General features: G+C 38.7%; 1 long non-coding RNA gene across 1 annotated transcript; it reads left to right on the top strand.

The window, feature by feature from the left end:
* Positions 1-11,993: 11,993 nt before the first annotated feature.
* Positions 11,994-24,414, top strand: LOC118768177. The gene is made up of 2 exons (XR_005004033.1): positions 11,994-12,114; positions 23,555-24,414. It is a non-coding gene; the product is annotated as an uncharacterized LOC118768177 (long non-coding RNA).
* The last annotated feature ends 484 nt before the right edge of the window (positions 24,415-24,898 follow it).

Here is a 24,898-nt window from a genome sequence, read left to right as displayed (position 1 = left end):
AATGATGAGGGACATTACATGAACAGACAACAGTTTGTGTGGAGATTTACATAAGGGATAGGAAATAATAATGAAAATAATAATAATAGATGCAGTACTAGGCAGTGGCTCTCGTGGCTTCTGATCTTAACTGATTTGAAGTGTTATCATGTACATTGTTTTGTCTTGGTATAAAAGATGGGCTACAGCAAAATATTCTGCTCAATACCACAGATTTGCTTGTCAGTTGTTTGACCATAACCATTTGACCAAGTCCCTTAGTGGCTGACGATATGTGCATCTCTGATCACGAGCAGAAGTAGTGGGGGAGCATCGTAGCCATGTGTTGAGAGGCATTCTTTGGGGTTTGAATAATTCACCTCTGGAAACATTGGTGTTTGGTTCAAAATCTTTAAACAACCCTTATTCGGGGTCTTTTTGAGAGGGATGGGCTACTTGACCAGAAGAAAATTCTAACTGGGCCCCACCTGCAAGGTCATGCGCTGTTTATCTTGATATGTGATTACCATGTCGCACGCATATGGTTGTGATGCATGTGCCTAGTGTACCCTTATCCAGACGGGTAGTCATGATGGGTATATGGGCTTTGTATATTTGTACCCCAGTGTCACTTTGATGGCATGTACCGCTCTCTCAATAATAATAATAATAATAATCCCTTCTACAAAAGGCACAAGGCCTGAAATTTTTGGGGAGGGGACTAGTTGATTACATCGGCCCTGGTGTTACACTGGTATTTAATTTATTGACCCTGAAAGGATGTAAAGTAAAGTTGACCTCAGTGGAATTTGAACTCAAAACATAAATTCAGGCAAAATACTGCAAAGCACCTTGCCCAGTGTGCTAACAATTCTACCAGCTCACCCCTGAATGATAAAAATAATAATATTTCCTAAAGATTTCAACAAATAGATAGAGGAAATAGGCATAAAATCTAGTTTTGTGTTGCTCCAGAAAAAAAATATTGTTGGGGACTGCTAGAATACAGTATTCTAAGACACTGCTAGCTTCTTGGCATCTAAGGTTTCTTGTGGCAACCTGAAGGATTTGGTCGGTCTGAAGCTATTGTGGAAGACTCTTACCCAAGGTGACATGCAGTGGGACTGAACCCGGAACCATGTGGTTGAGAAGCAAGCTTCTTACCACACAGCCACTTCTGCACCCTAAAAACCAGAGTGCATCAGCCAGGAAATGAACCTGGGCTGCCTCATGGCAAGCAAGCATTCTATCACTGAATATAAATATTTATATACATACATATAGATTTATATACATATACATACATGTATATATATATACATATACATATAGATTTATATACATATACATACATTTTTTTCTCTCCTTGTTTCTTTCTGTGTATCTTTCTGTGGAAGAGCGTAGGCTCGAAATGTAAAAGACTTTTTCTATTCCTGAGCGCTATACTAATACATTTGTTTGTTTGTACAACACCTGTCTTCGTCTTTTGTATATTTTTGTAAACTTTCCCCTTATATATATATATATATATATATATATATATATATATGGGCGTTAGGAAGGGCATCCAGCCGTAGAAACACTGCCAGATCTGACTGGGCCTGACGAAGCCTTCCAGCTTCACAGACCCCAGTTGACCCGTCCAACCCATGCTAGCATGGAAAGCGGACGCTAAACAATGATGATGATGATGATGATGTATATATATATATATATATGAATAAATGAAAGAATGGAGTCGAACGAAGATGTTAACAAAATTCCTTTACTCTCGACACATTTATTCATATGCAACACACAAATTTCTACAATGAACCCGGGAGTTTTCTACCCTTGACAGGTCGCTTCAACCGTGTTTTCTGACGTGAATTTGCTACCCAGGTTTCGGTGAAACGAATTTTCCATGCTGACGATTAACATAGGATAATTCTTCACCTACTTAATATATAATATATATATATAGATATATATATATATATATATATATGTATATATGATTATATATATATAATTGATATATATTATAAATATATATATGTATATATATTATATATATATATATATACATCCCTATATACTATATATATATATATGTATAGATATTATATATATATATATGTATATATTATTATATATATATATATGCTATATATATATATATATACAATATGTATATATATATATATATATTATGTATATAATACACACACACATACATGTATATATAATATACACATATATACACACACACCTACACACACATTTATATATATATATATATATATATACACACATGATGGGCTTCTTTCAGTTCCTGCCTATCAAAGCCTCTCTTTTGTCAGCTCGAGGCTATAATAGAAGACACTTACCCAAGGTGCCACACAGTGGGACTGAACCAATAACCATGTGGTCAGGAAGCAAACCTCTTACCACACAGCCACGCCCATGCCTATATATATTATATATATATACATATATACTGTATAACAAAAATAATTAAAACAGCATCCACGCTTCCCCGCGCCGACCCATGGAAACCAATTTTCTGCCGAGGAACGGTGGTAGGTACATCGATTTAATTAAAAGCTGTCATGTTGTTTATCTGCAAAACTGTGTCACGATCCTCACGAGGATTGTCGATTATATTGCTGACGGCATCTCTTTTCGAAATCGCAACACTGATGGATGCAGAAATTTCCAGCTTCCCAACCAATAATGACTTAATGTGATTGTTGGTATTGTTTGCGGTGGTGTTGGTGGTAGCGTTTGTTTTTTTGTGGTGGTGGTGGTGGTGATAGCGATGGTAGTGGTTGTTTGCAGTGATAGTAGTGGTGTTGGTGGTAGTGTTTGTTTTTTTGTGGTGGTGGTGGTGGTGGTAGTGATGATGATGGTAGTGGTTGTTTGTGGTGGTGGTGGTGATAGTGGTAGTGGTTGTTTGCAGTGATAGTAGTGGTGTTGGTGGTAGCGTTTGTTTTTTTTGTGGTGTTGGTGGTGGTGGTGGTCGTCGTGATGGTAGTGGTTGTTTGTGGTGGTGGTGGTGATGGCGATAGTGGTTGTTTGCAGTGATAGTAGTGGTGTTGGTGGTAGTGATTGTTGGCAGTGGTGGTGGTGGTGATTGTTGTAGTGATGGTGGCAGTGGTTATTTTAGTGGTATTAGTGTTTGTTGGCAGTGGTGGTGGTAGCGTTTGTTTTTTTGTGGTGGTGGTGGTGGTAGTGATGATGATGGTAGTGGTTGTTTGTGGTGGTGGTGGTGGTGATAGTGGTTGTTTGCAGTGATAGTAGTGGTGTTGGTGGTAGTGTTTGTTGGCAGTGGTGGTGCTGGTGGTGGTAGTGTTTGTTTGTAGTGTTGGTGGTGGTGGTGGTGATTGTTGTAGTGATGGTGGCAGTGGTTGTTTTAGTGGTATTAGTGTTTGTTGGCAGTGGTGGTGGTAGTGTTTGTTTGTAGTGTTGGTGGTAGTGGTGATTGTTGGCTGTGACGGTGGTGGTGGTGTTTGTGGTGGCAGTCATGGTGGAGGTGGTGGTGTTGGTGGTGGTGTTATTGGTATTGATGTTAGTAGTGTTGGTGGTGATTGTGGCAGCAGTCATGTTTGAAGTGGAGGCAGTGGTGGTGATAGTTGTGGTAGTTGTGTTTGTTGTGGTGGTGGTAGTGATGGTTATACAGGTATTTGTAGGTGGTTATGTATTGTGGTATTGATATAGGTAGTTGTGATCATGGTATTGGCAGCGTCGCAAGTGTTAGTACAGGTAAGCTGTTAATAGTGGTGTAGGCGGTAGTGTTGGTAGTGTAGGTGGTCATAGTGTTGGTTGTAGTGATAGTGGTGATGCAGCTGGTATCGCTGGTGTAGTAGTTCTTGGTGGTGCTGGTGTTGGTGGTTTCAGTGGTAGTGATGGTGCCAGAGGTAGTGGTAATTTCGGTGTTAATTGGCATTTTGGAATAGTAATTCTGAAAAGCATATGTTTTTAGCAGTATAGGAGGTGGTAGTGGTGGTGACAGCTATAGGAGTGGTGGTGGCCATGGTGATGGTGGAAGCATGGTGGTGTTGACTCAGTACTCCTTGTTTGTGGTGGAAGTATTGTTAGTGTGGGGTGGTAGTGCTATTGTAGTTTCTTTGGTGGTGTTGTTACTGTTCTTCTTACCATTATTCCACAAATATTGTTCCTCTCACAGCAATGGTGACAGCAATACTATTTATTACCATTATTATTATTATTGAATGAGAGAGCAGTGCATGCCATCAAAGTGACACTGGGGTAAAATATATGAAGCCCAATATACCCATCATGACTACCCGTCTGATAAAGGTACACTAGGCACATGCATCACAACCATATGTGCACGACATGGTGATCTTATATCAATATAAACAGCACATGACCTTGCAGGTGGGCCCCAGTTAGAATTTTCTTCAGGTCAAAAGGTCCCTGAATAAGGGTTGCTTTAGGTTGTTGAATGAAACACCCATGTTTCCAGAGGTGAATTATTCAAACCCCAAAGAATCTTTCTCAACACATGGATATGGTGCTCCCCCACTACTTCTGCTCGTGATCAGAGATGCACATATCGTCAGCCACCAAGGGACATGCTCAACTGGTGAAGGTCAAACAACTGACAAGCAAATCTGTGGTAATGAACAGAATATTTGCTGTAGTCCATCTTTTATACCAAGACAAAACAATGTACATGATAACACTTTCAATCAGTTAAGATCAGAAGCCACGAGAGCCACTGCCTGGTACTGCATCAGAATATAGTATTATTGTTGTTATTATTATTATTATTATTACCATTATTATGATTATGGCAGCATGCAGGCAGAGTCATTAACACGCTGGGCGAAATGCTCAGCAGTATTTCGTCTATCTTTATGTTCTGAGTTCAAATTCCGCCAAGGTCGAGATTGCCTTTCATCCTTTTGGGATTGATAAATTAAGTACCAGTTGCATACTGGGCCAATCTAATCAACTGGCACCCCTCCTTCAAAATTTCAGCCCTTGTACCTATTATTATTATTATAGCAGAATTATTAGCATGCCAGGCAAAATGTATAGCAGCATTTGTTTTTCAATGGCCCAATAACTGAAGAGATGCCTGTGTGGGTTTCTGCCCCAATATCCGAAACTCGGAGTTTTATCATGGCTACCAAATAATTGTCACATATTATATTTACAGATATGTGCGTGTGTGTGTATATATATATATATATATATATATATAAAAGGGCTTAGTAAAATAAATTACTTTGCCACATACCGAACTCATTAGAAATAGCAGCCAAAAAAAATTTTTTTTAAACTATTTCTAATACTTAAAGAAAATCTCTCTCATATATAGTGTTTGCTCAATTCAACTCACGAAAGCATGGGGGTAAAGACATTAAAAAATCAAATGCAAAGGTTATTTGAGAACGTACGTTTCTAGATTAGTCAAAACGACACTTCTTTCGTCAGCTCAGAACTCCTTGGTTCGGATCTGGAAACACTGAAAGTGGGAGCATACCCTTTCAGCTTCTTATCGCTTCTGAAGATCTGCTCGAACTATCAGTGCCAACAAATTCGAAATGTGCAAGCGAAGAATTTCTGCTCTCCCCTTTCCACCAGCGTGGGTTAAAATCAGTAAACACCATGTTTTATCGGTAAAAAAATCCGAAGTATTAAATAGAGAGAGATGAATTATAATTTCAACAATTGAGGGTAAAATTAATTAATTATTAATCAATTTCACCAAGTATTCAGTATGCAAAGGGACCATTTAAGGCGAATTCAAATTATTACAATATATAAAAGGGCTTAGTAAAATAAATTTCTTTAAGTATTAGAAATAGTTTAAAAAAAATTTTTTTTGGCTGCTATTTCTAATGAGTTCAGTATGTGGCAAAGTAATTTATTTTACTAAACCCTTTTATATATTGTAATAATTTGAATTCGCCTTAAATGGTCCCTTTGCATACTGAATACTTGGTGAAATTGATTAATAATTAATTAATTTTACCCTCAATTGTTGAAATTATATATATATATACTTTATTTGAAGCAGCAGAAAATTCAACAAAACCTGTTACTCTGAGTTTCCCGTTGCCGTTCATCGGACAGTTTTTTCTAGCAAAAACTGTCCGATGAACGGGAATGTAAAACTCAGAGTAACAGGTTTTGTTGAATTTTCTGCTGCTTTAAATAAAACATATTACTCTACCACTGGTATTTGAGTACTCTTTTTCCACCTTGTTTCACATTTATGTGTTTACTCCGGTATATATATCATCATCATCATCATCGTTTAACGTCCGTTCTCCATGCTAGCATGGGTTGGACGGTTCGACCGGGGATCTGGGAAGCCAGAAGGCTGCACCAGGCTCCAGTCTAATCTGGCAATGTTTCTACAGCTGGATGCCCTTCCTAACGCCAACCACTCCGTGAGTGTAGTGGGTGCTTTTTACATGCCACCTGCACAGGTGCCAGGCGAGGCTGGCAACGGCCACGGTTGGATCGGTGTATTTTATGTGCCACCGGCACGGAAGACAGTCGAGGCGGTGCTGGCATTGGCCACGAGTCGGATAGTGCTTTTTACGTACCACCAGACCAGGGATCCTGGCTGGTTCAATTCGATTTCGATATATATATATAAACATAATAAATTATTATTACCAGTGGCCTAGCATAAAAGACGAATTAGTCATTAGACTATATATTATTCATATAGAAATACATAAAAGGCTTCCAAATAAGGAAGCGGTGTGCTAGAACACAAAAAGGGATAAATTTTAATTGTCATTCCTTTCATGAATTTATCCCTTTTTGTGTTCTAGCAAAACACTTCCTTATTTGGAAGCCTTTTATTGTATTTCTATATATATATATATATATAGGCGCAGGAGTGGCTGTGTGGTAAGTTGCTTGCTAACCAACCACATGGTTCCAGGTTCAGTCCCACTGCGTGGCATCTTGGGCAAGTGTCTTCTGCTATAGCCCCGGGCCGACCAATGCCTTGTGAGTGGATTTGGTAGACGGAAACTGGAAGAAGCCTGTCGTATATATATATATATATATATAATATATATATATGTGTGTGTGTGTTTGTGTGTCTGTGTTTGTCCCCCCAACATGCTTGACAACCGATCGATGCTGGTGTGTTTACTTCCCCGTAACTTAGCAGTTCAGGAAAAGAGACCGATAGAATAAGTACTAGGCTTACAAAGAATAAGTCTGGGGTCGATTTGCTTGACTAAAAGGCGGTGCTCCAGCATGGCCGCAGTCAAATGACTGAAACAAGTAAAAAGAGTAGAAAGAGAGAAAGAGTGAATGAAGTATGGAAAATCCAGGTTACATTTGTTTCATAGCAAGTGGAACCTGAGAATTGGTAAAATCCGAGTGAGGTATATGCTACTGGCTAGTCCTCAGACCAAGGCTATCGTGATTAGATTGAAGGCTACTTTGTCGCAAGGAGGTACATGTTGACACAAAGAGGATTCTGTCAGAATGTGTGATTGAATGCATTCTGATTGAATCCTCACTCTTCTATTTTTTTTCTACTTTTCTTTCTCCCACCACTTGTTATTTTTTGATTTTCTTTTTCTAGCTTGCAACAACTAAATTATACATTTAGAAATATGCACGGAGATGCATTATGTGTATATATATATATATATGTACATAGATACCTATATATACATTTGTGTATATATATAGGCGCAGGAGTGGCTGTGTGGTAAGTAGCTTGCTTACCAACCACATGGTTCTGGGTTCAGTCCCACTGTGTAGCACCTTGTGCAAGTGTCTTCTACTATAGCCTCGGGCCGACCAAAGCCTTGTGAGTGGATTTGGTAGACGGAAACTGGAAGAAGCCCGTCAATATGTGTGTGTGTGTATATATATATGTATATATATGTGTGTGTGTGTGTGTGTGTGTGTGTGTTTGTGTGTCTGTGTTTGTCCCCCCAACATTGCTTGACAACCGATCGATGCTGGTGTGTTTACTTCCCCGTAACTTAGCAGTTCAGGAAAAGAGACCGATAGAATAAGTACTAGGCTTACAAAGGATAAGTCCTCGGGTCGATTTGTTTGACTAAATGCTGTGCTCCAGCATGGCCACAATCAAATGACTGAAACAAGTAAAAGATTATATATATGTTTTGCCTGTATTTGTTTGTAAATATATGCAGGCATGTACCAATTTTTGTATGTTTTGTGTATATATGTATGTATAGGTTTTTACGTATTTGTGTATAAAGTAAATGTATATGTATTTTTATGATGTTCTTTGTTAGTGAATGCTTTTATTTTAAACAGATATCTTTTAAATTAAATTTAAATTTATTTTACCATTAATTAATTTACCCGGGACATACAGGTTTTTTTCCTTCGACTGAAGCTAATTTTTTATTTAAAGTTTTCTTTGATTTTAAATATTATTTTGAATTGTAATTTTAATTTCATATAACTGGCTATTGAAAAGACCATTAGTTGAAAGGACAATGAAACAAAACCAATTTCAAATGTGTATCTATCAATGTATTAGGTCGTCAAGTATGAAATTTGTAGTAAGGTATATGGTTAAATTTGACTGCTGCTCATTTTGCACCATTATTATATTTTGACACTGTTTATTTTTTGTTAGAAAGCTGACACATCTATTTCTTTATTCTAATTCATTTTGCACTTTATAAAGTATTTATAAATCGTTTTTCTGCTATTTTTGTTTTAGAGATGGATAAGTCGGAAATTTGTACAGTTTTGAAATATGAGTTCTTTCTTGGAAATACATCACAGACAGCTTGCTATATTAATGGAGTATTTCATTGTAATATTATTGCACAGCAGACAGTATCAAATTGGTTTACAAAATTTCGTTCTGCTAACTTTGACTTCACAAATGAGCAACATGGTCAACTAGAAACAAGGTGGATAATGACAAACTGAAAGTCACCATTGAGTCAGATCCATCTCAAAGTGCCTGTGAATTATTGTTGTTGTTTGGTGTTAGCAAGTAAACAATATTGACTCAACTAGTTCAAATTGGTAAAGTGAAAAAGTTGGATAGTTGGGTTCCACATGAACTCAATGAAAATCAGAAACAGCAATGTTTGGAAGCCTGCATTATGCTACTTTCTCGTCACAAAAATGTATCATTTTTGAATCGAATTGTAACATGTGATAAAAAATGGATCCAGTACAACAACCGTAAATGTTCAGCACAATGGCTGGACAAAGATGAGCCACTAAAACACAATCCACAAAGCAAAATTCTTCAGAAGAAGCTGATGGTGTGTGTTTGGTGGTCTGGCGCAGGTGTGATCCATTATGATTTCATTAAACCTGGCTCACGGCCGAAGTATACTACAGGCAACTGGACCAAATAATGCAGAAACTTACAAAAAAGCAGCCTAGATTAGTCAACAGATCCACTCCTATTTTATTGCAAGACAACGCCAGACCAAACATTGCAAAAATAACATTGGCAAAACTACAGGAGTTGGAGTTGGAAGTTCTCCGTCATCCATCATACTCACCTGATCTTGCCCCCACTGACTACCACTTCTTCCAGGATTTGGATAACTTTTTGATACGGAAAAGATTTAATTTCGTCGATGCCTTCCAAAATTTTATTGACTCTAGATTGCCAGGCTTTTACAGTTCCAGCCTGGACAAGCTACCACTGAAATGGCAAAAATGTATTGACAATATCAGTGCATACTTTGATGAATAAAACTGTTCCTTGTATTTATAAAACATTAGCAGACTTTTTTTTCTCTTTTCTACAAATTTCATACTTGACAACGTAATAATTAAATATTTATACATATACCTTATTTTTTGTTTCATTCTCAACCGAAACTGCCCAAGGGTCACGACCCTGACGGCATACACCCACAGGTTATCAAAGCGTTGGCTCCGGTCATCTGCGAGCCCTTAACACGTCTATTCAATATGTCATTGGCGACGGGTGTTATACCTGCGGACTGGAGAACAGCGATAATCTGCCCAATTTTCAAGAAAGGGAGCCGCGAAGACCCGCTTAACTACCGACCGGTTTCCCTTACATCAATAATCAGCAAGATGTTCGAAACCATCCTTAAGAAAAGTATGATGCTCCACCTCCAAAACACAGCCTCTATCTCTGATTCCCAACACGGCTTCGTGCCGAAGAGATCATGCTTGACCAACTTACTGGTAATGGAAGAATTGGTGACACGCATCCTCGATGATAGTGATGCTGTTGACATCGTTTTATTGGACTTTGCCAAAGCTTTTGACTCGGTAAACCACCGCCTATTACTTGTCAACCTTCAAGCATATAGTTTCCATCCGGATATTGTACGATGGGTTGGTGCCTTCCTCTCAGATCGCTCCTTCCAAGTCCAAGTTAATGGTTCGCGGTCCGACGTCTCCAGTGCGAGCAGTGGCGTGCCTCAAGGTTCAGTGCTTGGGCCCTTATTGTTCTTAGTCTTCATAAATGACTTGCCCGACGACCTCACGCAACACACACTTCTATTTGCCGACGATATCAAACTGGTCGCTCCTCGCGGTGATATAGAGGATCTTTGTCGATGCCTCCACCAAATTTGGAAGTGGTCTAACGAATGGGACCTGTGTCTGAACGTGTCAAAGTGCTGTCATCTGCCTGTTGGCTCTCCTCCTGCAACTCAACTTGATTTTGAGCCGGGTCGTCTGCTGCTGGAGAGAACCGATCAGGTAAAGGACCTGGGTATCTTGGTGGATTCCTCCTTTTCGCCTTCGGCCCAGTGCGTCCATGCTGCCAACAAAGCACGCGGAATTCTGTTCTTGATTCGACGGTCATTCGGAATGCTCACAGCAGCCATATTCCTACCACTCTATGTCACGCTGGTGAGACCCATATTGGAGTACGGGATTCAAGCCTCTTCTCCTTATCTCCTCAAAGACATACAGCATCTCGAAAGAGTCCAGAAGCTGGCTACCCGCATGGTTCATGGTCTCAAAAATTTGTCCTACAAAAAAGGCTGAGGACGCTCGTCCTTTATTCTCTTGAAAAACGCGCCGCCGTGGTGATCTCATTCTCGCCCACAACATCATAAGCGGAAAGTGTAACCTCTCGAAAGAGCTGTTCTTCACTCCTGCTCCAGAGCGTCGGCTGCGGGGTCATTCCGAAAAGCTCTACCTGCGACGATTTCATCTCAATCGAAGGAGAGGAGCTTTCTCCGTCTGGGTTGCGGATCCGTGGAACAAGCTGCCAGACGAGATGGTGAAGATGCCGACGACCGCTTTGTTCAAAGTCTCCCTTGACCTCAAGTGGCCTGAACTCTTTACATGAACACCACCCTGTACTTAACTCCATGTCCCCCTACATGGCCTTGCTATTTGCTTTTGAGCCAAATTAACTAACTAACTAACTAACAAATGGGAATGTGAAACTCTGAGTAACAGTTTTTGTGATGCTTTTGCAGCTTTATTAATAAAGTATATATATATATATAAAATTGAATAAGGGTAGAAATTGATATTAATCAATTAAAACCAGTGGCCTAGCATATTAAAAAAATCCGAAGATTAAAATATTTTTTACATACAAAATTTAAAGGACTGACCACTAAAAGTGGACGGTCAATATGCTAGATATAAACGTCAAAATCGCTATTTTCCACGAAAAATAGCGATTTTATATCTATATTTATATATATATATACATACTACATACATACATATAAATATATATATATATATACATACATATATGATGATGATACATATATATATATATATTATATATATATATATATATATATATATATATATATATATGTGTGTATACATGTGAGTATATGTGTGTGCATGTATATGTATGTATATATATATTTATGTATATGCACATATATATGTGTGTGTGTGTATAGGCTTCTCTGAGCTTCTGTCAATGAAGTCCACTCTTAAGGTTTTGGTGAGACTGAGGACATAAGACACTGAAGCTTCTATACTCTGAGACTTTACCATTATTCTCACCTTTTTCCTCCTAAAAGACACAGTCCTTTCTTTCTGTCTTTTACAGATATTTTAAAAAAGATGTCTCGATGAAAACAGCAACAGTTTCACAGTTTTATTTCCTCTCTCTTCTATTTAAGTTGCATATGGATTGGATTCTTAATGAAGATTAAACACAACTAACAAGTAAGGGCTAATGATTTTCTGATCCATTTTGCACCCATTTTGTCTTTAGTTCCTGGTTTCAGCCATTCGTACCACCTTCAATCCTGTGTTGAATTCTGTGATTTTCAATCTTTTTTAATATCTGGGCCAGATCCCAAATCTTGATTTTCTTTTAGGGGCCGTGCACCTTAAGCAGTAAAGCATAAATAAAGAAAATTATGTTGATTCAAAAAAAAATTTAATATATTTATTATAGGAAGGGCATCGAGGGCCACTGGAAGGATTCTTGAGGGTTGCATGCTCGGTGTTTTTAATATCTGGGCTTAAGAAAAAACCTGGACTTTTTGAGGAGGCTGCACCAGTAATGGTAAAACAAGCTGGTAAAAGAGAAGTTCATTATATTTGTAGGTGGAGTACTGTTGAGGGCCACTGGAAGGATGATTGAGGGCTGCATGCTGAATGCTTTTAATTTCTGGGCTCAATCAAAAATCGGGATTTTTTTAGTAATAGTAAAACACAAGCTGGTAAAAGAGAAATTCATTATACATTATTTACATTCGACAGATATTTGTCCTCATCTTGTTTGTTGTTAACACGTTTCGGCTGATATACCCTCCAGCCTTCATCAGGTGTCTTAGGGAAATTTCAAACCTGAGTTCTCATTCCTAAGACTCCTGAAGAAGGCAGGAGGGTATATAAGCTGAAACATTGTGTTAACAACAAACAAGACCCTTAGGAATGAGAACCCAGGTTCGAAATTTCCCCAAGACACCTGATGAAGGCTGGAGGGTATATCAGCTGAAACGTTGTGTTAACAACAAACAAGATGAGGACAAATATCCGTTGAATGTAAATAATGTAAATAATTCCTCGTCTCTTAAATATAGAACAGAAATTCATTAGATTTAAAGGAGGAGTACTGTTGAGGGCCACTGGAAGGATACTTGAGGTTTGCATGCTCAATGCTTTTAATGTCTGGGCTCAATAAAAAATCTGGATTTTTTTAAGGGGGTGCACCAACAAAAATAAAACACAAGTTTGTAAAAGAAAATTAGGGGGCTGCAGCAACAAAAGTATAACACAAGTTGATCAAAAAAAAAATTTGTTATATTTATAGAGGGTGGACCATTTGAAGGATGCTTGAGGACTGCACGCTCAATGTTTTTTAAATCTAGACATGATAAACCGGGATCTTCTTAGGGGGCCGCACCAAAAATAAAACGTAAGTTAAAAAGATATTTACCATATAGGCATAGGAGTGGCTGTGTAAGTAAGTAGCTATAGGCTTAGGAGTGGCTGTGTGGTAAGTAGCTTGCTTATGAACCACATGGTTCCGGGTTCAGTCCCACTGTGTGGCGCCTTGGGCAAGTGTCTTCTACTATAGCCTCAGGCTGACCAAAGCTTTGTAAGTGGATTTGGCAGACGGAAACTGAAAGAAGCTCATCGTATATATATATATATATATATATATATATGTGTGTGTGTGTATATGTTTGTGTGTCTGTGTTTGTCCTCCCAACGTCGCTTGACAACTGATGGTGGTATGTTTATGTCCCCGTAACTTAGCAGTTCAGCAAAAGAGACTGATAGAATAAGTACTAGGCTTACAAAGAATAAGTCCTGGGGTCGATTTGCTCAACTAAAGGTGGTGCTCCAGCATGGCTGCAGTCAAATGACTGAAACAAGTAAAAGAGTAAAATCGCTTTGCCGTTATCAAGCTGGTTCTTAGAATATAAATTAACCTGAGATTTTGATGGAAGGTTTTAATTTGGATCTCTTTAAAACAGGAAGCTTGTATCATGGAACCCTGGTTACTCTCTGGCAGGTTGGTCTCAATGGAATAATCATCATCATCATCATCATTTAGTGTCCGCTTTCCATGCTAGCATGGGTTGGACAGTTCAACTGGGGTCTGGGAAGCCAGAAGGCTGCACCAGGCCCAGTCTGATCTGGCAATGATTCTACGGCTGGATGCCCTTCCTAACGCCAACTCCGTGAGTGTATAGTGGGTGCTTTTTACGTGTCACCGACACAGGTGCCAGATGGGGCTGGCAAACGGCCACAGTCGGATGGTGCGTTTTACATGCCACCGGCATGGGGGCCAGGTGAGGCTAGCAATGGTCATGATCGGATGGTGCTTTTTACGTGCCACCAGCACAGGGGCCAGGCGAGGCTGGCAACGGCTACGGTCGGATGGTGCTTTTTATGTGCCACTGGCACGGGGGCCAGGTGAGACTGGCAAACAGCCACGATCGGATGGTGCTTTTTATGTGCCACCGGCACGGAGGCCCGTCGGGGCGGTGCTGGCAACGGCCATGTTCAGATGGTTCGCTTACGTGCCACTGGCACTGGTATCACGGCTACAATTTCCATTGATAATGAAGGAATTAGTAAAAGAACATTGCCATAATTGAGTTGGTGTTGGAACAAAATTAACATGAAATTTTAATGAAAGATTATAATTAAGATCACTATGAAACAGCAAGTTTGCATCATAGAACCAAGGGAAGGGTTGTCTAAGACAGGCTGATATCGAAAGGGCCATCATTTTTGTTGTCAGATTTCTGTTGGAATGCACTGCCTTTCTTTTAATTGAGTTTGGAAACAAGGAAATTTGGTAAACTAAGTTTCATCATCATCATCATCATCGTTTAACGTCCTTTTTCCGTGCTAGCATGGGTTGGACGGTTCGACCGGGGTCTGGGAAGCCAGGAGGCTGCACCAGGCTCCAGTCTGATCTGGCAATGTTTCTATAGCTGGATGCCCTTCCTAATGCCAACCACTCCGTGAGTGTAGTGGGTGCTTTTTACGTGCCACCGGCACAGGTGCCAGGGGAGTCTGGCAGCAGCCACGATCGGTTGGTGCTTATAACGTGCCACCAGCAGGGAAGCCAGTCAATGCAGCGCTGGCATCGGCCACGTTCGGATGGTGCTTTTTACGTGCCACCAACACAGAAGCCAGTCAAGGTGGCGCTGGCATCGGCCACATTCGGATGGTGCTTTTTACGTGCCACCGGCACTGGTATCACAACTCCTATTTCCATTGATATTTATTTCGATGTTCATGTACTTGACTCAATAGGTCTCCTAAGTTTGTTGTTTGGAAACATAAATGAACATTAAATTTTGATTTCAAACCTTTTGTTGCCATTTTGCTGTTGAAGGAAAACAGGAATTTTTGTGGAATGGAATCAGGTTGGTATGAAAAGGGTGAAAAACTTATAATTCCCATAAATTACCAGATAAAATATTGTTGCTTTCAAAGGTTCATCATTTTAAACACTCAGTTGGAATAACAAAACTAAAATCATTTACCAAGAAATAAAAACCCCGATAAAGGAATTTATACAGAAATTAATTGAAATCAAAATTTGTCTCAAATTCTTAATCAACTCTTTCTCTCTCTCTCTCTCTTTTTTTTTTTTTTGTATTTTTGTTTTAAATTTATAACAGAAGATTAGTTTCTAGGAAAAAATAGAAATACGATTCTGAGATGACTATTTGTGTATGGCCGGAAAGGAAATAAAAGAAATAAAGAGAACATTATTGTAAGTCACCTGACCTTTTAGAGTGTGGCTTCAAAAATCTGGAGTCTTTGGAAATGTTTCTGGTATATATACATATATATATATACATATACATACATACATACATATATATATATATATATATAATATATATATATATATATATATATATATATACATACACACACACACACATATATATATATATATATATACATATTTATATATATATACACACACACATATATACATATATAATATATATACATAAACATATATATACACACACACTATATATACATATACATCATCATCATCATCATCGTTTAACGTCCGCTTACCATGCTAGCATGGGTTGGACAGTTCAACTGGGGTCTGAGAAGCCCGAAGGCTGCACCAGGCCAGTCAGATCTGGCAGTGTTTCTACAGCTGGATGCCCTTCCTAACGCCAACCAGTCCGTGAGTGTAGTGGGTGCTTTTTATGTGCCACCGACACAGGTGCCAGACGAGGCTGATACATATATATATATACATATATATATTATACATATATTCATATATATATATATATATATATATATCTTTATATATATATATATATATATATAATATATATATATATATATATATATGTATACACACACACACACACACATATATACATACAGGCTATCTCAGTGTTATCTATCTATTTCAATGAGACTGGACAAATTTTTAAAAAGGTGACAGAATTTTACGTTTGTTATTAAATTATGTTACTAAAACAAATAGATTTGTAAGTCATAGATCATAACTTTATTGAAATTTTTCAACATGCACCCCGTCTGTATCCCTGCATATTTCAAATCTACCCATAGCATTGCAAAACACATTTTGAAGCATTTCAGGAGTTAGCTCTTGCACTTCTAACTGAATGCATTCTTTAACCCTTTCGTTACCAACCTGCCCAAAGCCACCCGAAAAAAATTTTGGTTAATGTGACCAAACCGCCCAAACCTGCCCGTATTTACCTATTGATATTTAAATGAGAATATCAGAGCAAATCTCTTTAGTACATTCGTGAAAACACGTATTATACTTCGTAAACAGTTCAACTACAGTTTTGTACAAAAATCGAAGTGTAATTTTAATTCTGTGAATTTTGGGAGATTTTTTTCCGAAATTTGTTCCTATTGTGTTTTCAAAATTTGTAATTCTGACAAAAAATGGATACGAATTTCATTATATCAAGCAGCGAGTCAGAATTCGAAGGATTTTCTACTGAAGGCCTTCATAAATCTAACTCTATGACTGAAAAAAAAAAAAGCACGAGGTATTTGATAATGAATCCGATGTTTCATTTTCCAAAAGTGAAAACAGTGAATCCGAGATCTCCGACAGCGATAAAGAAAATGAATTGGCTCCTGAATGGAGTGAAAATTTAAAAACTGTTTCTTTCGGTGAATTTTCTGAAGAAACTGGACCAAGCCACAGACTTTCCCAGAAGAGTAAAGCCTTAGACTATTTCTTTTTACTTTTTCGAATGAGCCTATTTGAAATCATTACGGCGGAAACGAACCGTTACGCTGAATTTAAACAAAGCGAAAGAAAGGATAGTTTGTGGTTTCCCACAACCTTAAATGAAATTAAGACTATTTTGCCATAAATATTATTATGGGTATCAGAAAGTTACCCAGACTAACAAATTCTATTGTAAAATTTTGTTGTATACCCAATTGAATATTAGCTAATTACCCATTTTCTATAGCGATGTTTGAACAAAATTTTAATAATTTTATATTTTGTTGAATTTACCTGTATCTACCTGCAATTAGAGTGACAAAAATTATAGTATAGAATTGGTTGAGAATATTTCATTAAATTATCTTCCAAAAATCAGATTAATATATTGATAAATAAAAAAGTTATAGTTGTTAATGAAACCAGACTAAATTTATGATTACGTTAGAAAATAATTGAAACACATAAGGGGTGTATTTTGGTCAGAAATATAGTAATGAATGGGTTAAGTTCAGTTAAATTGCTGCTCCGTCTTTGGGACGGAGGTAGAGAAAATGATTGCAACCAAATTGATGAAAAGCTGTTGCGGACAGATAAGCGGGATCCAACATGAATGAAAATAAAATTATAAAAATAATTATAAAAATTACATTCTGAACAAAATAAAAAATTTATACACTTTTAACACATATTAAGTATGATAAACATAAATAAAAGTGAGTTTTTTAAAAGAATTGTCCCATTTCACTGAAATAGTTACTTCTGGGATAGCCTGTATGGATGTATTTATATATATATATATATATATATATATATATATATATACACATACGTATATATTTAAGCAGTTAAGTATATTTCTGGTCAAAGAGTAACCAATGGTTTTGCATCAATAAGGCATTTAGCCCTTTGGATGACTAGTCAGGCCCTTATGCTGGAGGGCATATACCTCTTGAAAATGGAACTAGAACATGCCAACACCTGTAGCACCAGTGAAGCTACCAGTCCGATGCCCAATATTACCAATGATTATTTATTTATTGCCTACAAGGGGCTAAACATAGAGGGGACAAACAAGGACAGACAAACGGATTCAGGTGATTACACCGACCTTAGTGCATAACTGGTACTTAATTTATCGACCCCGAAAGGATGAAAGCCAAAGTCGACCTCGGCGGAATTTGAACTCAGAACGTAGCTGCAAACGAAATACCTATTTCTTTACTACCCACAAGGGGCTAAACACAGAGAGGACAAACCAGAACAGACAAATGAATTAAGTCGATTATTTCGACCCCAGTGTGTAACTGGTACTTAATTTATCGACCCCGAAAGGATGAAAGCCAAAGTCGACCTCGGCGGAATTTGAACTCAGAACGTAGCGGCAATCGAAATATCTATTTCTTTACTACCCACAAGGGGCTAAACACAGAGAGGACAAACCAGAACAGACAAATGAATTAAGTCGATTATTTCGACCCCAGTGCGTAACTGGTACTTAATTTATCGACCCCGAAAGGATGAAAGCCAAAGTCGACCTCGGCAGAATTTGAACTCGGAACGTAGTGGCAAACGAAATACCTATTTCTTTACTACCCACAAGGGGCTAAACACAGAGAGGACAAACCAGAACAGACAAATGGATTAAGTCGATTATTTTGACCCCAGTGCGTAAATGGTACTTAATTTATCAACCCCGAAAGGATGAAAGGCAAAGTTGACCTCGGTGGAATTTGAACTCAGAACGCAGTGGCAGGTGAAATATCACAAAGCATTTCGTCCGGCGTGCTAACATTTCCGCCAGCTCGCTGCCTTTTTTACCAATATTACGAATGATGGCAGCCAGAACACCATCACTGACAGCAACATCAGCACTAAGTCCAGGTATGACCACCACAATGACAATAGCCACAGCGCTATCACCAGGCCGATGCTCCATAATAAAAGCATGGATAACAACTCCAATAACAGCAGCAGCAACAGCAACAACAAAACCAGGTCTGGGGCCCAATAGAAGAGGCACCAGAGGTGTGAGCAGAAGTAGAAGTCAAGTTTGGAGATCTGTCACGTCAACCAGAACTGCCTTTAAGTAGCACCTGTACAACCACAAGTCCTCTTTTAAGCTGCCAGAAAGACATTACATCACGTCCCAGGTTGGCCACATGTTGCACCCTAAGGATGAAGGAACTCCATAGGAAATTAAATGGAGGACCATAGAGCAGCCAGTATCCTGGAACGGATGATGCAAGCTTTGCATAGCAGAGTGAGCAAGTAACTTCAAAGACCACTGTTTTTCCAGAATTACTGTTAAATTCCCGACACAATATTTATAGTCTCTGCTTCTTCTTCAAATGCTACCTCATGCAAGGATGGGGTTTGCCATTCATTGATTTGAACAAGAAAAAAGCCCTTTGGGCTAGAAGCAACCTGAGGGCGGAGGTTCCCCATTCGCCACTTGGACTGCCAACTGAACTGGTCTAAGGGAGATATCTTGTCCTTGCTGACCCATAAGACATATTTTTTCTTTACTAATAACTAACAGACCATAATGAATTTCTACGTCCAGTTTGAAGAGGTATATGCCCTCTACCATTAGGATCTAACAAGTCGTCCATGGGGCTAAGCCCTTTATGGATGCAAAACCATTGGTCACTCTATGGCCAGACATAGACTTAACTGCTCAGTTTAGAGTATGCTTCTTTTTCGAATATGATACACTGACAATATATATATATATGTATATCCTTCTGATTTAACCGTTCATGTTTCTGTAGGGGAGAAAAATGTATTGTTGTGAAGGACTTAGTCTTATCGGGTTTGGCCCAAAATTCTGTGAACCCACTAGAGATTTTTCATGGTTGTATAGTTAAGAAGTTTGCTTATCAACCACAAAGTACTGGTTTTAGTTCCACTGTGGGGTACCTCAGGCAAGTGTCTTCTATTATTGCCCCAAATTGTCTAAAACCTTGTGAGTGGATTCAGCAGATGGAAACTGAAGGAAGACTGATATATATATATATATATAATATATATATATATATATATATATATATATATCAAGCTTCTTTCAGTTTCCATCTGCCAAATATATATAGTTATATTCCATCTACCAAAGATATAACCATATTTGGGTAAAAATAAAAAACTTATAGAATGTTGTGTAAATCTTGTCCACAGTTGCTGGCTACCTGAGGTCATTATAAAGGATGCACATGCTACTGGATTTCTTCAAGAATATTCCTCTGTGTGTGTGTGTGTGTGTGTAAATATAAGCTTTATTTGAGGGTTAACAAGGTTACCAATGGTTTCATGTATTCTCATCCAAGATGGAGACTAGTGCCAAAATTCCCGTGTTACAGGCTTGACAGTTGTTGAGAGATTACTCTTTACATGAAACTGATGGTAGCTTTGTTGACTCACAAATAAAGAATATTTATCCACCAATGCAGTGTTGAGCACTCATTCTTCAGTATTAGCCTCTATATATATATATACAAACTCTGCTTTCCGTGCTGGCATGGGTTGGACGATTTGACTGAGGTCTGGCAAACCAGATGGCTGCACCAGACTCCAATCTTGATCTGGCAGAGTTTCTACAGCTGGATGCCCTTCCTAATGCCAACCACTCTGAGAGTGTAGTGGGTGCTTTTATGTGCCACTAGCATGAGGGCAAGTCAGGCTGTACTGGCAACGGCCATGCTCAAATGGTGTTTTTTATGTGCCGCCTGCACAGGAGCCGGTCCAGTGGCACTGGCAATGACCTCGCTCAAATGTCTTTTCACGTGCCACCAGCACAAGTGCAAGTAAGGCGACGCAGGTAATGATCACACTCGAATGGTGCTTTTTTACGTGCCATCGGCATGGAAGCCAGCTTGTTGCTCTGGCAACGATCTATTTATAATTATTTTATTTATTTTTAATTGAACCATCTATAGTATTGTGATATAATACAAATCTCATTATGTTTAACAATTTACTCGTCCTGTGTATCTAATGTATATATATATATATATATATAGGCGCAGGAGCGGCTGTGTGGTAAGTAGCTTGCTAACCAACGACATGGTTCTCAGTTCAGTCCCACTGCGTGGCATCTTGGGCAAGTGTCTTCTGCTATAGCCCCGGGCCGACCAATGCCTTGTGAGTCGATTTGGTAGACGGAAACTGAAAGAAGCCTGTCGTATATATGTATATATATATATATATATATGTGTATACATGTGTGTGTGTGTTTGTCCCCCTAGCATTGCTTGACAAACGATGCTGATGTGTTTACGTCCCCGTCACTTAGCGGTTCGGCAAAAGAGACCGATAGAATAAGTACTAGGCTTACAAAGAATAAGTCCCAGTGTCGATTTGATCGACTAAAGGCGGTGCTCCAGCATGGCTGCAGTCAACTGACTGAAACAATTAAAAGAGTAAAGGGAGTATATTTTTGTACATTTATGTGTGGAGGGTGGAAGAGGCAGTGGGTGTAGAAATATAAAGAGAAGAATATTTTAGGTAGTAAGTAAAAATAGGGAAAGAAAATTATAATTGACGATTAAGAAATGAAAAAGGGAGAAAAAATATTGTTGATTTAATATGCAGTTGTTGTGAGGGTGGATGAGTGGGAAAAAGAATATATGAGAGTTATGGGGAGACAAGTGCAGGGTGGGGTTGTAATTATACTCTTTTTACTCTTTTCACTTGTTTCAGTCATTTTGACTGCGGCCATGCTGGAGCACCGCCTTTAATCGAGCAACTCGACCCCGGGATTTATTCTTTTGTAAGCCCAGTACTTATTCTATCGGTCTCTTTTGCCGAACCGCTAAGTAACGGGGACGTAAACAAACCAGCATCGGTTGTCAAGCAATGCTAGGGGGACAAACACAGACACACAAACATACACGCTCACACATATATATATACACATATATATACGACGGGCTTCTTTCAGTTTCCATCTACCAAATCCACTCACAAGGCATTGGTCGGCCCGGGGCTATAGGAGAAGACACATGCCCAAGGTGTCACGCAGTGGGACTGAACCCGGAACCATGTGGTTGGTTAGCAAGCTACTTACCACACAGCCACTCCTGCGCCTATATTTTGATAATAGATTTAGGACCTGATGTTTGCAGCTGAATATTATACTGCTGCATTCATTGGGACAGTCCGTGGATTTCAAAATAGCCATGACCTTAGCTATGCTGAGATCACTCTTATTGTCATATCCACTGTAAGATTTGGCGTGGGTATGGACCATTTGAGAGTGAAAGGGGTTGAATTAAGCCTTAGTTTGCTGATAAGTTGAGATAACGACGTACTCTTTTACTCTGTTACTTGTTTCAGTCAGTTGACTGTGGCCATGCTGGAGCACCGCCTTTAGTCGAGCAACTCGACCTCAGGACTTATTCTTTGTAAGCCCAGTACTTATTCTATCGGTCTCTTTTGCTGAACCGCTGAGTGACGGGGACATAAACACACCAGCATCAGTTGTCAAGTGATGTTGGGTGGACAAACACAGACACACAAACATACACGCACACACACATATATATATATACATATATACGATGGGCTTCTTTCAGTTTTCGTCTACCAAATCCACTCACAAGGCTTTGGTCAGCCCGAGGCTATAGTAGAAGACACTTGCCCAAGGTACCACGCAGTAGGACTGAACCCGGAACCATGTGGTTGGTAAGCAAGCTACTTACCACACAGCCACTCCTGTGCCTAGATTTTGTATGGGATTTGAAGCTATTTGAGTAGTGACTACTCACCCTAGCTTTGAAGGTGGTGCTACATGAGCCGGTGTAAATGTAGTTACAATTGTTGGTTGATACTGCGTACTTATAAACCATGTTTTTAGTGAGACAGTGGTTATCTAAAGGGCAAGAGGTTGGGCGCCTGAAGCTGCATAGGTTTGTAGGGGGTGTTCTGGATGAGCTTGTGAGGGGATTGGAATTGGCGTTTGGTTCTTCATTGTAGTTGGTGCTAAGGGGTTGAGGATGGTGTTGTTGGTTGATATGGTATGATAATTATTGTGTCCATTGGTAACCTCTATGGTATTCTCTATTATGGCAGGAAGTATATGTGGGTGTTGTGGTAAATTTAAGTTTGGGTGGTAGCAATGGTACTATAGTTGTAGTTATGAGGGTTTGTTTTGTTATGAGGTTCAGTTGGTGTGTTGGGTTTACACGCATGTAGCTGGGGCTTATGTTGAATTAATTTACTAGGGTTGGGGTTAGCCGTTAGTGGACTTTGGAGTTTCTTGTGTGTATGTGTGTGTATATATACATACATACATACATACATACATATATATATATATTATATATATATATATATATTATATATATATATATATATGCATGTATGTATGTATAATTGTATTTTTGTGTGTGTGGAGAATGAATCCAATTATTGACTTGAAATGTTTATTCCAACCAGAGGTACGTATGTATCAAAACCAGTCAAAAGGATCCCTAAGAAGTGTAGCTCGAGGTTGGATTTCCTGGCCCTCCCAAAGCGACCACCCAAAGATTTTCAAGCACCAATAATACTTCCTATCAAAATAAGTCGCAAAGCTAAAACTGCAGTTGCATCAAATCGAATCTCTGAACTTGCCATTCCATTAGAACGAAAGATAACTCCCAAATATGAAAGAGAGGACTCCTTAAATTCTCAGCGCCATCCCTATCATATTCCACTAAGTTCAAGGATGGAGAAGTTAGCACTTAGCAAGCCACTACATCCAGATTTTGTACCTATACAACCAGTCCAAAGACCCATTAATAGAGCGATGCTGAATGTAATTCCTTCTCAAAGAATTGTGGAACTGAGTAAACCAATTATTCGGAAAACGAGGCGTATAAACTTCAACCCTTTCCAAGTGCATCCAGGTACGCAGATTGCAAAAGCCTCCGAGCGAATAATGCAGCTAGCACAACCTAAAAAGTTTCCCTTTAAGATTTCTCCGAGATTTCCAAGATGTTAGCACTTAGCAAGCTGTTGCAGCTAGACTTCATACCTGAGTAACTCATCCAAAGACGTACCAGCAGACCAATATCGAATGTTATTCTTTCACAGGAACTTGTCGACTTGAGTAAACTATATCTTTGGAAAATGAGGTCAATAACTTATGACCTAGTGAATCCAGCTATGCAGATGGTAAATGCCACTGAGTGAATATTGACTCTAGCAAAACCAAAGAGGTTGCACGCTGAGGTCACTTTTTGAATTTTTAAATTTTGTGAATGCCCTTTTGAAATTCATTTGTTAATCATTGTATATTGATGCGAGCAAAACCCAGAAAATCTTTCACTAAGGTTTTTTTCCAATCTTTCTAATATTCAATTTTTAATTGGTGAATATAGGAGCTAGCAAAATATTGGTGCTAGCATACCCATGCTCTAAAAGAATCAGCTGTTCTAACCTTTTTACTCATTAATGTTTAAACTGACCATACCTGGTCCAAATATTCTACCTGTTTTATGGTCAAACTTACCAGATACAGCCTCTTGCACCTACTCTAAAGTTAAACAGTGACATTTGTGGAACCGACCACTAAAACCTCCATTTCGCTGAGCATTTTGAATTTTCATCTCTGTTGATAGTTACGATTGAAACCTAGAATATTGGCACTTGAGAAAACCTAAGACATCTAAGATCACTGTTTAAATTTCGTTACTCTATGGAAATATTTCCTGTTTTATATATTGAATTTTCGGTACCAGCAGAACCAAAGGAACCACCATTGCAATGACTTTTGAAGCCCCTGATGACACTAAATCT

Source organism: Octopus sinensis, linkage group LG27, assembly GCF_006345805.1.
Source record: "Octopus sinensis linkage group LG27, ASM634580v1, whole genome shotgun sequence".
NCBI classification, from domain to species: Eukaryota; Metazoa; Mollusca; class Cephalopoda; order Octopoda; family Octopodidae; genus Octopus; species Octopus sinensis.
The sequence above is the reverse complement of the archived record's forward strand: the minus strand, read 5'-3'. Positions and strand labels throughout refer to the sequence as shown.